General features: G+C 44.1%; 1 protein-coding gene and 1 long non-coding RNA gene across 2 annotated transcripts in view; both read right to left on the bottom strand.

Annotated features, from left to right (window-relative positions):
- The window catches only part of FRMD4A (FERM domain containing 4A), a 383,005-nt gene that overhangs the window by 290,287 nt on the left and 71,913 nt on the right, over positions 1-20,805 (bottom strand). The window lies entirely within an intron of this gene.
- Positions 11,643-20,805, bottom strand: part of LOC142051879 (uncharacterized) — a 69,870-nt gene continuing 60,707 nt past the window's right edge. Inside the window, exons 3-5 of the long non-coding RNA XR_012658661.1 lie at positions 19,018-19,132; positions 17,922-18,178; positions 11,643-16,858 (exon numbers count right to left, since the gene is read on the bottom strand). This is a non-coding gene — a long non-coding RNA (uncharacterized LOC142051879). The remainder of the gene's footprint in view (positions 16,859-17,921; positions 18,179-19,017; positions 19,133-20,805) is intronic.

The raw sequence follows: 20,805 nt of genomic DNA, 5'->3' as shown, positions 1-20,805 counted from the left end.
TCGACCCCACACATCCCTTTCCCTCTCTGTATCTCCCAATCCTTTCAACCCTGTAGATCTTGTGGTATTAGGGCATTTTTCTTATTATTCCTTATGGGGTAAAAATAGTGAGGGGAGTTGCCCCCTACAGTGATTAATATTAATTTCAAAGATAATTAACTATTCTCAGCCAAACTCAGCTCTTTATTAAATGTGAATGAATCTGATCATATCATATTGAAGGCAGAGATAAGTTTTCCAGAGCTAAAGAGACAGTGTACAATGCTGACACGCTCATCTATTTCTTGCTGGATGTATATAAATATGTTTTGCTATTGCTATTTACAAGACTTTAATAAGACTTTGAATAAATGGCAGCAGGAATTCCAGGCTCCAGTAAAACAAGACCGTTGTGATTGCTCAGACTCTGATATGAGGTTTACAAGTCCGTACATCTGTGAAACATTGTCTCCTCCAAATCATCGGGGGAATTTGACTCTCCAGAGTGTCAAGAGGACTAAAGAGGGAGGAGCATTTGGGAATTTTGGAGATCTCAGGCTATGTGGTCAAGCTCTAACACAATACGACACTGTGCATGGTGCACCCACGGTAACATACGAACACCCAGTTCTCTTTTAAAACTCGGTTTTGCTTTGAACTAGGCTAAACCACAGTGGCTGTTGAGGTTTCCTGTGTTATCTCTGTTTACAAGCAAAAGAAAAAAGGTAGTTTTCCTAAAGGCCAAAAGAGTAATTCAGTCTGGGTCCAGAAAAGCAAGCCGGGGCCTTTCTGGTTCAGCAACACTCAAAGCCTCTCTGATCTGAACAGACTGGGGAATTGTGCTGATACTGCATGAGTCAGAGCAGAGCGCAGCTCAGCAGGATGAGCAGGAATGGGAAAGAGGACAGCGCTGTTCGAGCAGCACCCGTGGCCGTGGCCGTGAGCTGGCAGTGAGCCTGCCCGTCCGGGAAGCGCAGGCTGCGACTCCCAGCTGCATCCTGGGGGATGCTCTGGGACCCTGGGAGAGTTATGAACATGGCATTACCGTGACCCACAGCTGAAGTGGTGTGTGACAGCAAGGTCTGCCCACATCCACCTCCACCAGTGGGGCCAGGAAACCCAATGTCTTCTGCCCGGTCAAATTTTCAGCGTGGCTTCCTGGAAAGCATTGAGGCTTCCAGTAAACATAAGAGCTGGAGTGGCAGTGGATGGATGCGGATTGTGCATCATATTTCATCTTCCTCTCAATCTCCAGGCACCAGGTAGGACTTGAGCTCTACTAGTATCTCAGTAGATATTCTGCTTTAGCCTATGCAGCCACCAACCTGTCGTTCGTGTGCCACAGGAGCAGGACAACCACCCTCTGCGTGCATCCAACCTGTTTGCAAAACCCTTTCGCATTCAGAGCAAAAACTTTACAACTGTGAGAGCCAGAGAAGTTTATGCTTACTTTAAAATGAAAATTTTAGTTACTGTAGCCAAGAGCACAGTGTGTGATAGTGCGTACCATGGTCTGACACTTCGTTCCTCCCCTGGGCTGCGACTCATGGCAATGCTCAAATTACCACAGACTTGTTCGACAGCCTCTGCTCTTGCGATTTTTCAGATCAAAGGCAGTACAGAGGCAAAAGGAGCATGTGAACACTTGCTTTCTCATCCTCTTTCTGGGGAGTGGAGCAGCATTTGACTCAGAGCCTGGTCAGCTACACCCAGCATATCTCAGGTTCTCCATCTGCAGAAGAGGGTACCCACTTATCTGGTTTCCACAGATGTTGCAGAGATTCATCCTGTCCTGGATTCAACCCACCTCATCCTAGAAGAAGTGTTTAAGATGGGAATATAGTTTCTTTTGGCTCCTTAGTTAATCATGGGAGCAAGACAGATACCTTGAAATCCCTTTATATTATCATAATCTAAACGTCTGCAGGAATCTAGCCAGCAGACCAAGGTAATGTCTGCCTTGGAGCTGAACCTCTTTCTAGGCTCTGCTGACTGCATTGACAGACCTCCGAGGACCCGAATGAGAGCAGAGATATCTGCTGATATTTAGCTGAGAAGTCGTAAATGGCTGAATTTAGGTGTCTGACTCTGGAGCTGAATCCTGTCCCAGGTACCCAGTAGTGGGGGAAATGGCCAAACAACACGTAATAGTCACTGTTAGGATATTGGCTGAGGGTCCTAGGAACAACCAAACTCTGTGCCTCTATTTCTGAACCCTCAGATTTTCTGTTGCTTACTCACTGCAGGTGCATCCAAGCCTGGAAAAAACTTCTTGTACATTGAAACCACTCCTAGCCATCGGGGTGGGGATCCCAATACAGAGAGCGCCAAGTGTGCTGCCTATAACAGTCCTGAGAGGCAGAGGGAGTTTGGATTTGGACCTGGTCTCCATTTTTCTCTGATGCAAAGAACTGCCATCACCGCCTGCCTGCCACCCCCCAGACCTGCCAGTGGCCAGGAAAATAGGCACTGCCAAAGCCCAGCTGTATCTTGCACACATGCTGCTGGCCGACCTCGCAACTGGTCATTTCATCCGGCAAACAAAAGGTAGCATCACGGTGTTGCCATGGCAACATCCCACCATCTGAATAGCTATGGCATCATATAAGGGAGGGGGGGAAATATCCCGGTCACATACCGGAGCTGTGCTAAATGTATCTTATATTTAGAACAGGCGGTGTGGGGAATACTAATGAATATTTAACACTCGGAGCATCTTCCATGCTTGCTTTTTTATTTTTGTTGCATACTTTCCGTAAGTGCAACATTTGCCTCCAAATGGTATGAATATTATTGCTTCTGTGCTTTTCTCGTCACTGCTTTGCCAGTTTTTCCCTAGTTTTAATTTCTTTTCTGTGAATAGAAGTCAAAACCAGCACTCAAGCCTTAAAAAAGTACCATTTGCTAATCAGGACCGATGCCTGCAGTGGGTCGGGGGGTTGGGAAGGGAACCTGGATGTTTGTATGATCCAGTTTCCCTGCCTGTCCCTGTTGTGTTTAGACTGTGACTTTTACTAAAAGTCTACTGATATGATAACAAAGGCAAACTCTTCATGGGTTATCGGAAAATAAGTAAGATTTGCTTATGTCCTACAAGAACCTGCCCCTTTTAGGGCTTCCCCCCCCCCCCGGCCTTAACAATGGCTGTTTTCAACAATTAATTTTCTGTGTTGTGGGGAAGAAAAATCTAACTTTGCTTCACTCATCCAGGAAAAAGACACACCTGAAAATGCCCCGTAACTGCTTTCTTCCTCTGTATTTTTTCCCTAAAGGGTACACAGTGAATAAAAGAGGGTCAAATCACCCAGAATCCCAAATTATTAATATTTTAATGTGTCTTTTTATATGACACACTTTAAAAAACAGGCAAAGGTGCTGTGCATGGCGGTGAGTCCCACCCACTACTGCCAGCGCTGTGCAGGGGGTGCAGACTGAGCACCTCCCAGTGATGAGCAAGATGACTTTTCTGAGGATGGCGAGGGGAAGCGAGACCCGCACTGGCTGGGGTGGCATGGGTCATAGGTGCCCACCCACTTGGGTGCCGCTCATAGCACTGCCTGCCTGGGGACTCCTGTCTCCAAGAGGCGAGGGGAGGACACGGCATGGCACAGGTTGCAAGTGGTGCTGACGGCTGAGTGCATCCTCTCTGGGATGGCACTACCTCTCCAGTCTCCTTTTCAGCTGTAGATTAATTTATAAACAGGGTTTATTCTGAAGTAATCTCCTGGCATATATAAAGCTCTGTTCTCAGAAAAGGCCAGATTCTCAGCAAGTATTTTTAGAGTGAAATGTGCTCTTTTTACTAGCCAGTGGCAAGGCATTGAGGTCTTTTTTGAACCTAGCAGTGCTGCAAAAGCTGCTGGGTTCCCGAAAGCTTATCTATGTACTTCCTGCTTGGTACCGCTCCAAGGCACCAAGGATACAGGCGTAATTTAGCTGGCAGCTTTGTTAGTGATGCAAGGGGAGGAACTGTGCTGTACTGGGTGTGTTACTTTGGCAGCACTGAGAAACAGGAGCTGTGTTTATTTGTTGCCAGTTATAGGGTGTATTTTCAAAACAGACAAAGGAGGTTTTCCTCTCCAAGATTGCCAGTGGAGTCCTTTGAGATCTGCCCTGCGGCTTCAGAGGGAGAGGGACCCGCCTCTGGGGAAGTAAACAAGGGGCAGACCCGTGTGCTTTGCAAGCTGTTCCACTGATGCAGCATTTGCATGAGTAAGTGTTGTCAAAATCATTTGCCAACTTACCCTTATATGGCACCAATTCTAGTGAGGGCTGGAAACACCAGTTACTTTTCTGGAGTTCATCTTTAAGACTCTAATGACCTGCTTTTCCAGAACAGTTATGCTTCTTCCATGAAAGCAAAGCAATATGATGAATATTAAAGTCTCAAGGTATTAATATGATAGATTTAGCTGCCTTCCAGATTTGGAAGGCACACATAAAAAAGTCATATCTGAAGATCATAAGTCTCTGTACAAGGCTGAGAGAGACTGACAGCAAAGCCAGATTAGCATCCTGCCCTGCTTAGCATGGCCATCTGGGTCTGTCCATCCTCCAACAACAACTGGAAGGCATTTATCTCTACAACACATCAGTGATCTCAGCCATTATTTTCATGATTCCTGTTAAGTCAATGTGGTAATTTAGGAAGGAAAAGCTGCCTCTTGACCATGCAAGTAGATCACCCCAGCAGAGATGGAGCCTGCTGTGTTTAGAGGAGAGGTCATTCAGAACAGAAAGGTCCCCAGGACCAAGCTCTGGCTTGGTAGCCTCAGCAAGGCTCTGACTGCCTTGTTTCTCCTCGCCTCTATCCCAGCTCACTGTTGCTTTGAGGATCTATAGATGAGAAATGAGAGCTGTAGAGATGAGGCTTACCGACTCAAAATAATAGCTGCTGTCCAGAGTCTCTGCCCTGGCAGAGAAAATGGCCTCTGGCTGTCCTGGCTCCCAGTGGGTGCAACCACAAGGCTGAGCATCCTGCTTAGTCTTCTGATAAAACGTGTGCTGGAAATACAATGGGGCTTCCTTCCCTAAGCAGTAACTGGAGCTCTATTTTCCTTTTGCTGCTAAGTATGTTTGCTGCTGTTGATGTTAACAGTCAAAACACATACAAAGCCTTTTACTAGAGCATTAGGTCTATGTATGCATTTTCAACAGCCAGATAGATGATTTATTCATCCACTTCAGTAACCATTCAAACAGGGCACGATGTTCACTACGGGGTAGAAAGCGACAAACACTGAGCATGTTTGGTTTGCAAGAACAAATCAACAGAACAGGATAACAGAAGCTGGTTTTTTCAATGTAAAGGACTCCACTCCAATCCCTGTTAATATCTCTGTCAAATTAAACACTGTTTCCCAAAGCTGCAGCTCCGCTAAAGCATGGCTATTACGATCTCCATTAGAAACTTGACTATAGCCATTTTATGTCTGTAAAAACACAACCTCTGATGCAAGGTGACTCTGCAAATGCTCATAAATGCACTTGATGCTCAATAGACACATCTCTGTGTGTATTGGGAGAGGAAGCCCAGCTTTTGCAGGGCAGACAAGGCATTAGGTGAGAGAAAGCCATTTCTCTGAAGTGTAATATCATTACAACTGTGCAGATCCTGGACTGTGGTCATTTTGGCCTGGGGAAGAGGAAATGGAGGGAATGAACAGAAATGCTTGGGATAAAGAAGATAAAGAAGACGGGTGAGGGGAAGAACTGTGTTGAAAAAGTGCAAAATAATTATAATAATCTGGGGTTGCCCAAAACCAGTCCTGTAAAATACTATTTCATACTGAGATTCTTTAATCTTCTTTAAAGGCTGGGTTATTTTTGAAGCAGATGCCTTAAAACATGACCTGGGGAAACGGGATACCTTTGTTTCCCCATGATGATTCTACACTTTTTCCCTTTCACATATTTTTTATCTTGGTTAGTTCATCCCCTAGTGAATCCCACCCTCTTGAATCCATGCACTGTTTGTAAACTCAGAGTAATCATTATGTCTGTTAGATTTAATTTCTGGCATAGACAAAAGACACTCCTCCCCTTACAGCTCAACTGGGGCCCTCGTCACCTCTCCAAATAAGAGCTGTACTCGGCTGATGCCAGTAGGGTTTTGCTGCCTTATGCTGTAATGGATATTTCTGGCTACACACATGCACCCACTTCAACAGCTGTCTCTGAGCCCTCCTTTGGTTATGGTCCTCTGTGAACACCAAGACTCCCTGGGGATGCCTGCTGGCCTACCAGCTATTGGTCACTACATGTCCCAGCTGTGATGGTTTCTGAGTAGGGTTTCATTTGCTTTGGAAAGAAGATGAGGGCTAAAGAGACTCAGAGATCGGGGATCGCCTCTTGCTTTCTTGCCCATCTACTTTTCATAGCCCATTCAGCTCATTTAAACTCTTGGTCATCTCAAACCCTTTCACCCTCTGGATTCAGATCTTTGGGGCAGGGGCTCTAAGTGTCTGCAGAGGTGCTAGCCCTTTTTGGGTGCTTCTCTCACCTTATGAGCCACAGCATATAGATATTCTTCTAAGAATATTTCTGATTCTAGGTCTCCCTGTTGTCTCATTTCTCTGACTTTACTAGGCTAATGGGACATTTATCCATCTCCCAGAATGTCAATAAAGATGTAAAATAATGATGCCAGCACAGCATCCCCAGCAAGGCACAGGAAAGCTTCTACTTATAATGAATACATATCATCAGCCTGTTTTCAGCCTAAGCAACAATCCCCACTTACATCAAAGCCTCATCTGAATTAATATTTGATGCTGGAATTCATGCCGCTATTAGACACTGTTAAAATTCAGGGACCCCCAATCTTTCTTCAGCTGGAAACAACATCCGCAAAACTCACTGAGCTGGGTCAGTCTTCAGAGTTGGGATTCGTCTCAGCTAACTTCAAATGTCTACAGTGTGGTTGGCACCAGCTCAGCTGGTTCATTATCAATTCTGTATGGTAAGTGGAGTGAACTGGCACTTCTAAGGCTCAGTTCCCTTGACCTGTGTTAGGATAAGGTGACGCATGTCCTAGCTGCTGAACAGCAGTGTGTTTTTTGTGTTTCCCATGCCACAATCCTGGCAAAAATAAGGGTGAAAACATCTTGTTAAGGTTCCTGTTCATTATCTTAACACCGTGATTGCCCATCTGAGTTATCTTTCATACAATGAGAAGGGCAATCACTGTGCTGGTGGAGCTGAATTCTTAAAATAGTGGTAGGTCATACGCAATATAGCTCAACAGCCAGAAATTGTGGTTTGAGGAGATGGGCATCATATTGTACCAGTTGCCTGAAACCTGCCTGTTGTGCATGATATTTTCAAAGGTAATGGACAGCAGTTCAATAAGTTAATCAGCTAATTCATTTTACATTAAAGTTTTAGCACCACCTGGATGTAATGACTCTTGGAAACCCAATTTTCATAAGTGTTTCTTCACCCACTTTTTATCTGCTACTACATTTGCAAGGTCATCACCACTTCTAAACTATCCTTCCCTCTTTACTTTACTTTGCTTATTAAAAACAAATTAAAAGGCAGTTGCAGTTTGATGCTTCATTCTGCAAATACACAATTGAAGGTCTAGGGAAAGATTCAATTTAGTCAAAGAAAGAAATCTGTTGGGTGGGGGTTGTCTCCTATTGATTCAAAGAAGGCTGATGTTTGTCTTCTATTAGCGCTTACACAAGTTATGCAGACGTAACCCAAGTATGTATTACGTACCTCCCTCTTACCCGTAACAGGTAAAAATTTCCCACAGCTTCCAGGGAGATGAAGTTCAGCCTTATGACTGGAGGACGGAGCTTTGATCCCCCTGAAGAGCTGTAGCCAGGACTGCTACAAATATTGATCATCAGAGCGTCAATACAGCCAGTGCTGTGGTGCACTTATTGACGCAGGGATGACTGAAAATAAAAGCCAACTGTGTGATGGCGGCGATAGCATTTCTCCATGAGCACTGGCCTGGCTCACACACGGAACGAGAGCAGCTCTAGGCTTCGTGCCCTGGCCAGGGCCAGCAAATCCTTGATGAGCATTTTGGGCAATGCTGTGATCCACTGGGTTCAGCACATGGTGGCTCTTGCCCACATGAAGCATGATTTCTTGTATGTCTCCATGGGGAGAGGGGGCCCATCTTGAGGGTGTGGAGCAGAGACCCAGGTCTACTCCGTCCTCTGCCTTGTTATCCCTTGAGGGTTTTGGGCAAGTTATGTCACAAACCCCTACGCACTTGGTTTTATCACTCTGAAAGTGGAGATAATCTATACCTCAGAGGAACATTGCATGGATAAGTCAATTAACCATGAAATCACAGATGGAGGATGTAAAAGAAATGAAAAGGATTAGTTCTGCAGAGCAACCCTGCCAGGCACAAGTACATTTTTAGATCCTTTTCTTTCCCCCCCCCCTAACTGAAAATTGCTAGCAAGCTGCTCCTTATAGTGCTGCTCAACCTGTTAATAGGGCATCCATACCAATATCAGCTACCTCTGTGGCTGACCACGGAAAAGTGGGAGTGAGAGCACCTGGCCTCAACGCCCTTACCTGGGCAGCCCAGCCTGTCCTGGCACCAGGTCATCAGTGGGCTGTGGAGCCCACCGCTCTGTTGCCTTTGCCTGGCAAATACTGCATGTCCAAGAGAACAGCAACCTCTCCTTGTCTGCGTCGCAGATGTGGACCCTAAACCAGGCAGAAAACCATATCAGGATGCAGAAAGCTTGCTGCTGGTGCTCAAAGGTGGGATAAGCTGCAGGGCACCCCACATTTTGGACTTTGTGTAAGTCCCTGGCTCTCCTGGAGCATAAGGGTAAGATCAGGTGTGGGCAGAGTGTTGCTAAGATGACAGATATTGCTCCTGAGTTAAGCCACCTGAGTACCTAAGTAATAGGAAATATTATAATCAATAAGTTCTTAGTGGCAATGAAATAGCAATAGGAATGGGTCTAATTTCAGCAGGAGCTACTGAACCACTTCTTGCCCAAAATCGCCAAAAGCATTTTCTTCAGATGTTTGCAGACTCCATTCTGCTTTGCTCGGCAATGGTCTCCAGCAAGGCCAGCACCCATACTTTGGCATCGACTCCCCTCTGGTGCTGTCCCATTGCTGTTACTAGTCATGGCTCTTAAGTGTATCTACCTTTGGAGAGCCAGAACTGCGGGTACATTCCTACCCTGGCCTCCCTCTTCCCTATAATGAAGCTTGTTCTACTTTTTCCCTTGGAACTCCTCTTCCTCCGGCCACAATCCTTTGAAGCAACCTTGCTGGTGTGCTCCTCAGAGGGTCTCCATGCTATGGCTGGGCTCAGGGACACCCCCTTGAGCGTACTGGACCGTGACCTTCATCCTCTTCAGGGTGTGTTTTCCTGCCAGAGCCGACCACTGCTGAATTGCTATAGTTCCTCCTTGAGGTGCTTTTTATTCCTGCAGGGCCTTGCATAGGTAATCTGGAAATCTATTAAAGGATTTATTTTATTTTTTTATTTTAATGAAATTTAAGAACATCTTTAACATCTCAGATTTTGAAAAAACTGTACAGACTATATAGGCTTACTCTAAATCAGTGTCCCATATATAATTAAGTGGTCCTCATTTTAAAAGGTCATTTAGAAACATCATTGGATTTATTACCCATTAGTGATAACCACCTGGGAAGTAAAATTATCTCACCCAAGGAAAACTCAGAATGTAGCACTGCAGCCTGTAAGCACTAGTGTTAGACATGCAGACTATGGTTTCATGTGATGATTTATCTAGCAGTAGTAAGTGAAGGAGCTTCTGTCGTTCCACAGCCTCCCGAACCCAAATCCATTCCCCAGTCCCTAGATCTCATGTGTCTATTTATATGGGAGATATTGGATTAGAAAAACAATCTCAGCTAAAAGGAAAAACATGCAAGGGAAAAAAAAAGAGAAGAAATGAGGTTTATATTATCTGTCCCGTGAAGAGCAGTAAGTTACACCAGAAGGAGCTATCAGCCATGATGAGGGGAAGTCTTTCATCTGCTGCTAGAGAAAGTCTAACACAGGAGTCCTGTTTCAGCCTGAAATGTTGTCATTTTTCAGTTTTTTGGTGAGAAGTAGCTTACTGTGTTCTGGTTTGGTTTTCTTTTTTTTTTTGGTTTTTGTTTCTTTTTTAAATCAGTCTTTCTTATATAGGCAAAGTCCTTAGACATACTTGCACTAGCAAAATAATGCTTTTGCTGGTAATCTGTTTTGTTAGAAAACTTCCGTAAACTTCATCAGACAAAGGCCTCTTTTGCCCTGGGCTGCTCAACCCAGGAGAGTTGGGCTGTAGATCAAACCTTTACCAGTAAGCCTTTAATAATGCAGAATAGGTTATTGTGCAGATCAGTTGCTTTCCCAAGTTTCATATAGAAAAAAAAATGTTTTACAGTCCTTATTGTAGCCTCAGGTATCCAAAATTTCAGCATCACTACATTTCCTAAACTACAGGGGTCAAATACTTGGTTGGTGAAATGTTGACAGAGTCCACAGTGATAATGTATTCTCCCAGTGCGTATCTCATAAACATGGTTGCAATAGGAAAATACTGCAAAGTGAACAGTCTGCAGGCTGGCTTCATACCTACTTGCCTTTCTTAGTTTGTTGGCAACGTATATAAATATATATGTGAATAGCCCCTTCTTATCCAAATGACGTTAGCTTATACCTGATGATGACATTTCCAGAGCAAAGTGCATTTCTTCTGCATATATATCAATATTTCCTTGTCAAATCCATTTTGCTACAAAGATGGGAGAGTGACTGTGGTCCAGGGAGGAGACCATCTTCTTGTTTGCCTGATGGAGCGATGCTAGGTTTATTGGAGCTCTGCCTGGGACCTGCTAGATGTAGAGCAGAAGGTCAAGGACTTTCTGGCCCCCAGGTTAGCACTCCTATAGCAGGACTGGCTGAGCTGAGTATGTGATGACTTCTCACTCACCCTGGTTTAAGTGTAGTCTGTTAACTTAAACCATCGACAACACTGCAGTCCAGACAACTTTGCAAAAGGGAACTTGGTTTGCAAGCTGTAACTATTTGTAGGAGATGCAAATGTGCGTACCTTTGCAAATCTAATTCTCCCTCCTGAACACATTGCTTCCTGTGCCTTGATAGATCCCTTTTCCCTTTGCTCTCTTCTCCAGGGCTGCAAGCAGAAAAATGCCTGCACCCCGGCTCTGTACGGCCACCACTTCACCAGATCTCATGATTTAGCACACTTGGCCCTCCCTGCACAAAGGAACCGTCAGCCCTGCCTTCACAGGGTCCAGGCTGTGAAACACTTCCTTGCACTGGAAGAGAGCAAACTTGAGCAGAAACAACAACACACTGAAAGGAGATGGAGAGATCTGTCTCTCTCATTGCAGATGCTGAGCCTTCAGGATAGCTGTGAGGCTGACACTAATTTTCAGGCATTTCCAGCTTGGTTTTCTAAGCAGTTGCTTGTAACATTGAATGCTGTTTAGTTTCAGAGCAAAGAGTCTTTCACTGGAGTGTCCCATCCTCCCAAGTAGTTTTGCTCCCCCTTCCTCTCCTGTTGTGTCAGTACTTCAGTCACACCAATAGGTGCTCTCTAAATTCATGGCCCCATAAAGCCAGGGGAGGGTTCATTTACACAAAAAAGGCTTATCAGGACAGGAAAAAAAGTGGATAATCAACAGTCTGGTCTCTCAAAAGACATTTACCAGAAAGCAAATGATCAGATACGTACATTAATCTTAATTGTGTGTCACCATCACTTGAAAAGCACCTATGGCCCAACTCTGCATATTTCACCTCTTTTCTGTTCTCTTGTCTCCTGAGGATAAATAAGGTTTGGCTGCAATTATATGTTAGAGCAAACTGAAAAAAAAACCTCCCATCTTTCTAAGGAAATACATCATTATTCTGTGATCATGGCAGGACTTTTTATTATTTAAAAGCAACATCTTTCTGCCTGTATTTTTTGACAATCACATTTTAAAAAACCAAATTAAAACCTGCATATTTTTCTACATACGGGTATTGTTGAAACTGTCACACCTAATAAGAGCGCGAAAAGAAGGATGAAAGCGCTGTGCTCATTTCTGAGCAGCTGGGAACGGCGCTGAGAAAAGCACAGCAATTGAGATTAAGAGAGAGCCTTCACAGCGCAAGATAACCCAGCTGCTTGGAAAATCAAATCTATTGAACATACAGATTTCATGCAACAAAACAATGCCTTGCTGATAAAGGAAAATAACAATGCTCACGCAGAGTTGTATAGTCTTCGATTCAATTCAGAGATAAATGGGCAGTCCTATACTTTTCCTCTTTAGAAAAAGTCAGAGTTAGCTTTCCAATTGTGACTATTCATTGCCTCTTTTTGCCAACTCGGAAAGATCAGCTGAGAGATTTTCATGTGATAATAACATACCCCACAATTTACTGGAAAGGGCACTTGCATGGGGAGTTAGGATGTGCAGGTTCCCTTCCAGGGCCTTACGCTGCCTTTAGGTTCCTCCTTCAGCTTTCCATCTCATCAGTCTTCCTATGCTAAAGCGACATCAACGCCTTTGTAAAATGTTTTGACATGTCTAGAAGAAAAGTGCTATACCACTACCCCATCATTTCTGTGCTCATAGCTAATTCATGCTAAGAAGTCGGGAATAATAGGATCTACAAAGCTGATCAGAAAATGTTTTCCCCTCTCATGTAAGTTGTGTACGTGACAAGATGCCACAATTTTCTCTGGAAAACACTATCTGGGCCCAAATGTTTTAGGTTTTTGAGAAAACTGGCTATTTTCTCCCAGAAAGTGATACTTGTTCATTGTCTTTAAAGCTGCTTTTCCATTGAAAAATTATTTCATATGATCACTTTGTAATCAGCTGTGGAACAGCAAGCTGCGTTACTGGGATTTTAAATTTTTGTTAGTGTCCAGTTACCATCCAAATATAGTGATTACCTACAGTGAATTTTTGGTGCAGGTATAAAGTGTTGATGATTCCCACCCATTCTCCATTCTCTTTTTTGCACTGTGAAAACCATGAACACAAAGGCACTTTTCCAACACCAAGACCCAGCCTTCCTTCCCAGACTCAAGAAATGCATCAAACCCTGGACAAGGAATTAAAAAACCCATCTTTTTCTTTATTTCAGTACTTTCTTTATTTCCAGTAACCTTCTAATAACCTATGTATGTGTAAGATACTGAGAAAAGTAATACTTCTGGAATTTTAGTTGGATATAAAAGAAATATAATAGTCTTAATTCCTCTAAATGAAGCCTTTTATTTATGCATGAAAAGATGGCTGATATGTTCCCTCTGATAGCCTTTTGTTAGGCTTTTGGCATTGTAATAACTAACTAGTCATTCCTGCTCCGTTTTTTGTCCTGGCCAGTTTTTTAATCAATGACACAATACTTTACCTTTCACCAAATGCCTCAGATTTCCTTGACAGCCTTTGTAAGAAACTTCGTCAAAGAGTTTGAAAAGTCCAAGGAAATAATTGTTGACCAGTTTTGTTTCAACTCATTATTGTATTGGTGCTGAAGACTTCAGATAGGCTGCGGGAAGGATATCATATTCCCCAGAATAGGCTCTTTACGTTAGGAGTAGGGTCCCCTGCAAAAGCTACTGGATATGCCACAGTCAGAGTTCCTGGCTGCTCCTGCTTAGACCAACAATAATATGTATTACAACTTGTAGCCCTGAAATTACCCTCTTGGGGTGAATTCCTAGCACCATGAGTCCTTTCTTGAGAGGATATAATTAACAATGTTTTGATTCTCCCTCCCTTCTTCCTGGCAAATCTGGACTCAGGCCGTTGCATCTTTGCCTTGGTATCCTCCAGCCCTTGTGAAAACAATGTGAATTTTGGCCTTAATAACAAGCCACGTAAAATCTACATAATTGACCCCTTTTCTGAAAATGTTTCAAAGCTTTCTCTTTAATCTTTGCATATGCATGTGTGGAAGGAATGCTCTCATTTCAGCAGACCCCTGTTGCATACAGCAGCCTTCTTGCTGCCGTACAGAAAGAGCAACTAGGGAGTTGTTATAAACGGGGGGTTTTGCCTCCCAGATGCCCTACTTTTCCTTTCTGTGTGATTTTATGCAAAGGAGCTCAATCTCTTTATTTCTGTGCAAGGCTTCTGTAGCATTACTGCACATATTATAATCCACATATCCATGGGATGTCAGGGTGGCTGGGTCTCATATTGAGATCCATGGGTCACTGGTGATCTCTGGGGCTTGGGTGAGTGGTCTAAAGTTATTTTACTGCACCACCCAGGACAGAAACACTTCTATGTCTGTCTGCCAGGACAGGGAGTTACCCCAAGCAAATCTCAGAGGTGAGAGCTGGATCCTTGACTCAAAGATCTGGAAGCTGCTTATCAAGAAAGGGAAGTGTTAAGGTACTTCTCCTTTGTTCAAGGCATGAGATGTCAATGTGACCATTTTCCATTGTGTATCATTTGATTAATCTCAGTTCTACCTGATCAGGTTCAGAGCTAATCTCTCATGATTGTGGACCTAATTCAAAGTCCACTGAGCCCATGGCACCTCTCCATTGATCCTGAAGGGACCTTGTCAACCATGGATGGAAAATCACAGTCCCAAGTTTTCACTGCTTGTCTTTCCCAGCTTCCCACAGCTATGCTCCACCAAAAGCTTTCTTGTCTTTCTCTTTAACAGTTCTGTATCATTCAGATGTCAACCACTTCTCAAGCACTAGACCGTGGCTAGTTCATCACTCTCTTACACTGCTCTGTTCACTGCCCCCTTCTCCTACCAATCTATCTAAACCACTTTCTTTATTCCTCATTCATTTACAAAGCCCTGTGGCTCATACACCTTTATCCACCAACAGGACTGAGAAAAAGGATGCTGGAAATAGACTATGCTTTCAAATCTGTGACTGGAACCTGCCTTACCTAGTTCCAGAAAGGGACTTCCATTTCTCCATCCTTTGGAGCTAGTCAGTCCTTCCACTTGTTAAGAGACAGCTTCTCCAAGTCAATATTACTCACATGTTTATTCAAAATCAATACTGCTTATTACAGCTTCTGCAATTGTGTCTCACTATCGCTGTCACCTAGTTAGCTCAGAACCTTCCCGGCAGACTCCCAGCTTGCTGTGAAGTGTTGGAGTTGCAAGATTGAGAAAAAGAGATCATAAAGTCAGACAGAAATAGAGACCTGCTGATGGGGGATGTCACATAAGACAGGTTGCCAAGCATTCCCTCATCTGCTGCTCATTCCCTCCGCTCAGACACATATGGCCAGATGAGAGACTCATGATCTTTGAAATTTCTGTGTTTATCTCGGTTTCTGCTTTCTGTCCTGAAATACAGAAGTGATAACTCATACCTAGTTCAGGGGTCATGGCAAGGATCAGCCATGCTCAGGAAAAAGCACCATCTAAACAGTAATATTTTTATACCTTGATGCTGCCCCTGCTGAAGCAGATGGCAAGCTCCCATTGACTTTAATGAGGCCATAAAACGCCCGTTGTGTGCATGCAATACGTGACAGCTCCTCTTGCAGCCCACATGCCGTGAGCGCCGCTTTCCCTTTTGTTGTCTCCACTGACTGTGCAAGCCTCCACTGACCCCCTGCGGAAACCCAGCCTCCTCTGTATAGAGATGAAGAAGAGCAGGGGCCAAATTCACAGCAATGGCAGGGTCTGTGCTGGCACCTCTGCTGTCCCCTCTGCTCCTAACCAACCCCAGATGGGAGAGGCCTACAAGTGCCACAGCTTGCAGGTAACAAAACATTCAGGAGAGCCAACTCCAGAGCCAACTGTGACGGGCTACAGGAGGATCTCAGGGAGCTGAATTATACAGCATTAAAATGGCAGATGAAATTCAGTGTCAATTAGTGCAAAGAGAGTTGTGGGGGAAAAAATAAACCTACCTACACATATGTAATGATGCTTCTGAAGTGTTGATATCAGTCATGAAAGAGATGCTGGAGACACTGTGGGTAGTTTTTGGAAAACACTGGCTCATATTGAGTGGTGATGAGAAAGGCAAAGTGAATGTTAGGAAATCTGAGGGAAGGGGTTGAGAATAAAATGCAGACTTCATTATACCACTGTAGAAGTCTCTGTGCACCTGCATTTTGAAGATTCTATGTTGTTCTGATGACTTAATCTTTAAAAACTACAGAAAAGAGAGAGAGATGAGAGGCAGAGATGATCAAAGGTGTAGAAGGGCTTTCACAAAATGGAGGAAACTGAACAGAGGACTTTTGGCCTTGGAAAAGTGATAAAGAGGAGCTAAAGATAAAAGTCACAAATAGTGCAGCAGAAAGGAATAGAAAAATAGTACTGATTTGTTTCTCATAATATAGGAACTCGTAGGCATGTGACGATATCATCAAGCATTAGTTTAAAATGAACCTAAAAGAACACTTTTCATATAGTACGTCATTAAGCTGAAATATATTGCCAAAAGATACTGTGGAGCCCAAGGTGTAAGTGATTCAAAAGGAAATAGATTATTTTAGAGTGGTTAAGTCCTTTTATGGCTGTTAAACACAAGGGTCCAGCTGCAACATTTAGCTTAGCAAGAAAATTTTGTCATTGCTGGGAAACAACATGATATACGTCTTTGTTCCTCTCCGTAAGCAGCCACCAGTGGACACAGTATGCTGGGCTTGATGGCTATTTGCCCCACAGCTGTGGGGTGCCTCATACCCCTGCACGCATTACAGACCCTAATGTATGGAGGTAGCACAACTGCAAAGAACAGCTCTCTGTGAAGGCAGAATAAACTCTGGCATAAAAAGACATCCCCTGTGTCACAGACAGAGCTGCTGTTCCCCTACATCAGCCGAGGACTTGACTCATGGGTGGCCCATGAAATAAATGGTTTGTGTGGAAGCTTCCAGTGAAGACCCCTTCCCCTTCTTTCTGCAAAAGACAGGAATAAATACATATATTTGTAACATTTCAGACTCTGATACTCATTTTTCCATTGATTACCTTAAAAAACAGGGGTTATTTATACACTTTATGGTCTATAACTGTCAACCTTGTGACAAATCACCCACCCAGTGTTTTGTCAATGATGTGGAAAATAGTGGCCATACAAACAGATCAAATGAAGTGGGAGTTAGATGGTGTGATAATGTCAGACTGTAACCTTTGATCTTTAAAGGTCAGAGGTCAAATCTGTCTGCACCGAGGAGTAAAAACAATGTGGGGAGTTCACCCTGGTGTGTAGGGAGCTATGAACCAACATCTCTTCTTGGGAGAGGTGCAGTGTTTGTAGACATAAAGCCTGGGTTGCATGTGAAGTTTTGCACTCGGATTGGAGAAGCTCTGATTAGAGAAGAGTAACTCCGATGGTGTTACCAGACTACCTGATCAGGAAGAAGGTAAGTAACTATTAAGCAATTTGAATATCTGGGAGAAGTCCTGTAGGACTAATAAGGGGCCTGTGGGGAGAAGATGCTCCTCTGCGTGTGGCATGTTTCATTTGGGAGATAGTGGGGAGCAGCACCCAGAACTGCAACCAGGAGAGCCTCTTTTGCAGCAGTTTGGGTTTATGCAGTTACTGTGGTGCACTGGACAATGAGCAATCTCAGGCTAAGTCACTTCACTACTACTTCACCTATGTTTTTCTATGTAATGAAATACCCTTGATTATTGGGGGAGAAATAGGTTATTTTCAGACTAACAAAAGCACTGGTTTTTCTGTCCCACCCAGGGGACCACCCTTCTTATTTATTTTTATTGACCCACTCTGCTTTTACCATTTGATTTACAATTTGACAATTGCCACTAACTGCACCTTTAACAGTTTCTCCTGGCTGCTTTCAACACATGAAAGTTAAACACTGGGACAAGAAATTCATTAAAAGCCATTGCAATTTTAAACTGTGGCAGCCTTTCTTTTTTTCCCCTTTTTTATCTCTTTTATTTTTCCTGCAAACCTACCAGCCTACAACCATAACATTTTCACCTTCATTACCTCTTGCATTTAATGAAAATATATTTCCTTGGATGCTGTGCAGTGCTTGTTGTACAGAGAGGGGAGAAGGCAGGACAGACAACGCGGCCCTCTTCCACCCCTGCTGCTGCCTGCATGGACGGCAGCGCTGCCATTGCTACCCTGGGACAACATTGAGCGTTGCTTGTATTCTGCACTGGATGAAGCATCAGGGGTGCAAAGGGCCTCCATGTTCCTCGATTCTGAACCTCCTGAGGGAGCTCAGAAAACTCTTCATTCTGCCAGAGCATCCAAAGAGAAAGAAATGTCATTTTTTGGATTCCAGCCTCCGAGGGGGAAAAGCACTTGTCCTTCTGCTTGACAGCAGACCACCTGTTCTGCTACACGCAATGAATAATCAGCTCCGCACAATGTGCACTCACTGTCTGGCATTAATTCTTTTGCAGTCACGTGTGCTTAGACTCAGCAGTGAGGTACAGCTGCTGCCTCACCTAGGTTGTCATCATTGCTTGTCAGGTAGGAAGTCCATGGCCCCTCATGACGGCCCAGGGGCTCCCAGCAAACTGTTTTTTTCAGTGGTGGTGAAGTTGATCTGCATTGCCAACCCAGAGCGGCATTGAGCCATCTGGCTCTACAGATGCAGTGGGGCAGAAAGGACCCCCTCACGGCACCAAGGGACCCTGCAGTTTATCTGCGGGAGGGACCTGCCTTTCTCATGGGGCCCTGAGTGACCTCCCAGACCCTCGCCCCTACGACCCACCACTGCCAGTAGTGGGAAGAGCTGCTTCCCTACTTCCCTCCCCATACAAAGCAGGACAAAGCAATGTCACAAATCATGGCTCTTGGTAGAAACCCTGATACAGCAGGGCAAAGGGCAGGTCCCCAGACTTTCTCTTCCCTTTACTACATCCGAAAAAAAAGGGACAGTCATCTTTTAGCTCTGGAAAAAAACTAATATAGTCTGGAAGAACTTAAGGCGTCCAAGACAGAGCTTTAAATCCAGCCTGAAGGAGCGAATTAGGCTTACTCTGAGTAAAAATATAGTGATTAAGAGAAGGGTTTCTCTCATTTGAACTCAGACATGTCAAAACCAGATGCCTAATTTTAAGTTACTCACCCCACACTATGCTTCCTCCTAGCCACAGATGTCCAGAGGCCACTCGTGTAATCTTAGATGCCAATTTTAGGATGAGATGAACCACCTGTTGGAGGCACCTGCTACTTTTCATTGACTGTAGGGAGGCAGTAGGGTGAATAGCCTGGAATTAGATGTCTGATTTTCAGATGTCCTAAACTAGGTCAGAAGAATCACTTCCTGCCCTCATGGGCAGGGTTGAACTGCTTAGGCCAGTGCTCAAGGGACATGAGCACAACCAAAGTGGGTGGTGGCAACAGGCGGGTGTATGAAGGGAAGGATGAGATCGTCCTGTGCCCTGAATGAGATGAACGGGAGTCAAATCTGAATGACTTCTGGTGGTAGGTCCAGACTATACAATCAAATGGGCTGCGCTGGTTTGGGGATCTCTCTAATGAATGCAATCTCAAGAGCACTGAGTGGATAACAAAGCAGAAGAGAAACCACTGGGGGTAATATAAGTGCAGGGTCATGATATTGTATTTCTTTTCATCTGTTCTTACCAGCTTTGCACCTGCACTGTCTGCTTTGGGTTTTGAAAATAAATAAAATCTATTTGCAGCTTAACAAGACTACGTTAAAGGCGTTTTAGGGAAAATAGGTAAACATGAAGGATTTCATCATGTTGGGGGAGCATAATGATTCATTATGTTGGGGGAGCGTAATTCTGGGTCTGGATTAAAGCACGACTAGCCCTCTCTTCAGTATATTGTGGTTTATATATAAAATAAAAATATATATTTCGATCTCATGGTCGGCACCTTGGAGACAAGCAACAGCAGGTGTATGACGAGCAGCACCCTCCAGCAAGCACTGTCAGCCTGGCAAGCTCTCCAATGTGTGCAAAAAGAGTAGGAAACAAGCCTTAACATCCACTGTCTCAAAAGGGCTTGTCCACAGCTATGGAGCAAGTGGCTATATCATGAACCAAAGCAAACTGGGGCTCGTGGGACTACATTAATCTACTCTTTCCCAATCAATCGCTTCAGTGAGATTATCGCAAACATGATGGATTGGATCACTTAATCCAGTTAGACGGCAGCTCAAGAGGATGGGTAAATAAGGGGAGCCGGGAGTCTGATGGCCTCTGCTGACCCGGAGCAGCAGCCGGTCAAGGTGGCAGCTTTCAATGCTGGTCTTAACCTGATTCTTGGGATTGATGTTGCTAACGAAATACATGCAAGTGACAAAAGAGATGTGTAATTTCAGGCACAATACTTGCCATCAGAAGGCCAGAGGACGGAAAAGGCAGTGCTAGCTATTTCCTCCTTACCTTGTGCACCTTTAGGAACAAGTAAAATGTTTCTCATTCAGAAAAACAACAACAACAACAACAAAGGGAAAGAAAGATGAGGCTTGACAACCCGTTTAGCTACCCCTGTGCAAAACAGAGGACAGTGCTTTGAATACAGGGCAAACTGACATATAAGGATGGAAATGGTAATTGCACCCCTGGATTTTGGAGGGTAATGCAGCACAGCTGAGCTAGGTTTAATGAGGGTGCTCTGACACCACTAGATCAGCACAGCAGCCAGTCCCTCGTGAGCAAAATGCAGTCATTCCTGCCTTGTGTTATTTGGTATTAATCAGCACAGTACCTTAATTAAAATTTAACACCTGAATTAGAAAGATTTTGATCATTAATGACTGCATGCAATGCCGCACTCAGCGTGAACCATCAGATAAGCATTTTCATTTTGTATATGCAAATTCTGCAGCTGGAAAAGGCAGCATTTGGGGTTGTTTTTTTAAAAAAATTGAAATAATTCC

This window comes from Phalacrocorax aristotelis, chromosome 1, assembly GCF_949628215.1.
Source record: "Phalacrocorax aristotelis chromosome 1, bGulAri2.1, whole genome shotgun sequence".
Taxonomy (NCBI): Eukaryota; Metazoa; Chordata; class Aves; order Suliformes; family Phalacrocoracidae; genus Phalacrocorax; species Phalacrocorax aristotelis.
This window is presented reverse-complemented; position numbering and strand designations above follow the sequence as displayed.